The sequence below is a fragment of the Panthera pardus genome, unplaced genomic scaffold, assembly GCF_024362965.1.
Source record: "Panthera pardus isolate Hobbes unplaced genomic scaffold, ASM2436296v1 HiC_scaffold_15, whole genome shotgun sequence".
Classification (NCBI taxonomy): Eukaryota; Metazoa; Chordata; class Mammalia; order Carnivora; family Felidae; genus Panthera; species Panthera pardus.
In genome coordinates this window covers 73065361-73069595 of record NW_026526710.1, presented here as the reverse complement: position 1 = coordinate 73069595, position 4235 = coordinate 73065361, and the positions used below count along the sequence as shown (strand labels likewise).

Sequence of the window (4235 nt, the reverse complement as noted above, 5' to 3'; positions counted from 1 at the left end):
CTCTTTAATAATGTGTTACGATTCCAGCCATTTCTTTCTTACTTGTTTGTATGGCCTCCACATCTTCTAGTGGCTAAAATAAAACAGTTCCTGTGTCCCGTTGCTCACAAAAGGGGATTATCTCTTTCTGGAATACAGTTTACTTGACTCATGACTTTAACTCTCCGCTGAGCACAATAGAAAGCTATGATTTTGTAAATAATCTGCTTTTTTTTTTTTTTTCTGTCATTGTTGGTTCGGAAATGACACTTTCTTGAAGGTTCCTGCGTCCTGAGCAGAAGCAGAACTCAGGGGTGTTTGTATATATTTACTTAATCTAGAGTAAGAAGCAGTCTGTTGAGATGTGGTGCATTCAGGGTGTATAAATTCCCCTTGTCACTGCTCATACCCAATGGGTGTTGCTAGATTGGAGCAAGCATTTTATAACAGAAGGAGGGATGTTCCTGAACTTGGTCTAAATTTTACTTGTAATGTTAAGAGCTGGAATACTTGTCATTCCCACATATGTGGCCTGAATTAGATGAGCAAGCATATAATTTATTAAGCATTACTGCATAGAAATAGGATCTCCTATTATTAAGTGCTTATATTAATGCTTTTTAAAAAAATGTGTATCCTTCCCAACATGGCCGAGTCAGTTAACATCACCAAACTGAACCTGCCGCAGCTGGAGATACTTGAGAACCAGCTGGAGTTCTTGTTCATGACGACAAGGGAAAAGAATGGAATTACTTGTCCCAGTGAAGAGTTCTATGTATGTCCCTGGGAAGCTACATGATGTGGAACATGTCCTCATCAATGTGGGAACAGGTTACTATATAGAAAAGACAGCTGAGGATGCCAAGGGCTTTTTCAAGAGGAAGATGGACTTCCTCACCAAGCAAATGGAGAAAATGCAGCCCGCTCTGCAGGAGAAGCATGCCACGAATCAGGCTGCCATGGAGATGAGGAGCCAGAAGCGTCAGCAGCTCACAGCCTTGGGGGGCAACTCCGGCTACTGTCTGAGAGCTTGTTTCAGAAATGGAACAGAGGGACCCTGCCTAAGGAGGTTAGGACTTTGTGGGCATGGCTTCTTGGGGTCAAGGAAGAGAAGGATCTAGCGTTTAATGCTAATGAATGTACCAGCTGGGTAGAAAACAATATCAATGTTTATTCATTTTATTTTCGAGAGAGAGAAAGAGCGAGAGTAGGGGAGGCGCAGACAGAGAGGGAGAGAATCCCAAGCAGGCTCTGCGCTGTCAGAGTAGAGCCCTATGTTAGGCTCAAACTCAAGAACTGTGAGACCTGAGCCGAAACCAAGAGTCCGATGCTTAATCAACTGAGCCACCCAGGCAGCTCTATTAATGCTTATTTTTAAAATGATATGAAATCATAGAATACAAAAACAAAGAATGCCTCACTCTTCTGACTCCATTCACTCTGTTTCTTAAATTACAGCTGCCATGTTGGGCTTCATGCCCAGACCTTCACCCCTTCTCCCACCGACATAAACACACATGAATAAGCCTTGCCCTTCTGTTTTTGGGGTGTGGCAGTCTCTGGGAAGTTAAAAATGATTGAATTCATGTTGACCATCTCAGACAGAAGGACTGCTTGCCCAGTTTTCTGCTCAGTGTAGATACTTGTTTTTTTCAAACTGGATCCAGAATAGTAGGGATAAAAAGCTAAATCATATTACTACCTCTCTTTCAAGGAAGAACAAAATGGCTCACAGCAAACATTTAATAATGAATGAATGATAACTTCTGATTATGATTGTTAATTGGGATCCACACATCTTGTGATTAATGAATCTCTTCTCCAGCCCCAGATGTTGGTAACAGCTAATTGCCACTCTTAGATTAATGTTCATCTCTTCTCCATTTCTTGTTTTTTTTTTTTTAGTGGGGAATTGAGAGAAGCTGCATTAGAGACCATTATCTAGATAACTTTTTATCTAAAAATTCTATATTTTATTCTGATTTTTGGACCTGATTCAAGTGGTTTTTATTTAGCTTTGTGAATTCCCGTCATCTGCGGCCACATAGTGCGCTTCTGTAATTTACGAAATGCGTGGTAATAGGGAAGTCATTTAACTGCTTCTTTTAAAATTAACATGACAGGGGCGTCTGGGTGGCTCAGTTGGTTGAACATCCCACTTCGGCTCAGGTCATGATTTCACAGTTTGTGGGTTCGAGCCCCGCGTCGGGCTGTGTGCCGACAGCTCAGAGCCTGGAGCCTGCTTCAGGTTCTGTGTCTCCCTCTCTCTGCCCCTCCCCCCGCTCATGCTCTGTCTCTCTCTCAAAAAATAAATAAGCATTAAAAAATAATTTAAAGTTAATGTGATAAGAATACTTTTCTTATTTACCTTATCAGGATCAAATGAGATTACAGATGTAAGAGTTTTTGCTCATTCCTGAACTACATATGGAACCATTACGTATCCAACTTCCTCTCTAAATTGTGGGCTCTTTGTGGACTGGGGTAGGGATTGAATTCTTTCTATGCTTGGGGTTTAGCACATAGTAGGTGCCATATAATTGTTGATAAAATAAGTTAACATAATTGTCATGTAAGGATAATCGTCGTAACAAGTAGAATGTACATAAAGTGGTTTGTAACTCATTTTTAATTTCTTACAAACTTAATATAAAACCATGCATGTAGTGAAAATTCTGTACAGGGATAATAATTGTATCAATCATTATACTATAAACTTATATAATTTATCATTTGTATAAATCATATATAAGTATCTGTTATGTATGAATATTTATAAAAACAATAACATTTGTCATTATGCTATTGTTATCCTGATGCTATAGTACCTAGGAAAGGCTTGCTGCAGAATAATTACTTTTTAAATGTTTTGATTCCTTTTCCTTTCCTTCACGTACTTGTAATAAGTGAGAATTTTATGCAATGCATATTCTATTTAGAAAGAATGATGCATTCTTCAAACTTCAGATGTTAAATACATTTTTATCATGTTTAATTAGTAAATTCAAATAATACACAAGTATTATTATGCCATGAGTATTATTAAGTAAGCTTAGTAGTAGTTTAACCTAAACATAAAATAATGCAACATTTGACCTAAAGCAATTAAAAATCAACTAAGCCGAGGAAGCAAGAGTAAAATAGGAATTTTTTTTAACACTTTTACTAATCCTTCATGTTTTAACTTATATTTAATATCCTCAGATATTAAAAATTTAAAGGGCATCTGGACAAGGCTAGCTCATTCTTCTAGGTATTTTCACAATATACCCTTCCCCTTATAGTGAAAGTACTGGTTTTTCTTCTCCTTTCTTCATTAAAGTGTAAGTTTTATAAGGGAAGTGACCATTTTGGCTTTATTCCTCTTTGGTTTTTCAAACCTTTGAATAGAACCTGAAACACAGTAGTCCAGCTCAATGCATCTATTCAACAAGTATTTCATGATTTTAAATTGAATTAAATTTACATTTTTCCTTGCAAATAGCACGCATATTATGATGCTATTCTATCCTGATGCCAAAAATTCTCATTCTTAATTCTAAGGTCATGCTACTAAAGCTAATGTCTTCTAATGAACTTCTTCCCAGTGAGATCTGTCAACAAGAATTCACTGGTGTCAATAATTTCAACTTTTCCAGTTCTTTGACGAGTCCATTTATTGCTGGAAAACTGCCATACTTTTTTTTTATTTCAAGTTTTTATTTAAATTCTAGTTCGTTAGGGGCACCTGGGTGACTTAGTCGGGTAAGTGTCCAGCTTTGGCTCAGGTCATGATCTCACGGTTTGTGGGTTTGTGAGTTCGAGCCCCGCATCGGGCTCTGTGCTGACTGCTAAGAGCTTGGAGCCTGCTTCAGATTCTAGGTCTCCGTCTCTCTCTGCCCCTCCCCCACTTGTGCTCTGTGCCTCTATCAAAAATAAGTAAAATGTAAAAAAAAAAAAAACACCCTTCACCCTTCTAGCTCATCCCCCACCCACCTCCCTCCATCAACCCTTAGTTTGTTCTCTATAATTAAAAGTATTTTATGGTTTGCTTCCCTCTCTTTTTTTCCCTTCCCCTGTGTTCATCTGTTTTGTTTCTTAAATTCCACATATGAGTGAAATCATACTTTTAAAAGCTCGTAACACTTTTGGTTTGGGGAAGCAGATGATCGAGGAAGAGTTACTATCCACAAAAGATTTGAGTCAACTGATCATGATATGATGATTGAAAACTAAGCAGATTAATAGTAATATTAATAGTATTTTGTTTATTATGG

At 37.7% G+C, this 4235-nt stretch overlaps 1 pseudogene; it reads left to right on the top strand.

The window, feature by feature from the left end:
* The first annotated feature begins 625 nt into the window (after window positions 1-625).
* On the top strand, window positions 626-1100 carry LOC109275787 (prefoldin subunit 5-like; annotated as a pseudogene).
* The last annotated feature ends 3135 nt before the right edge of the window (window positions 1101-4235 follow it).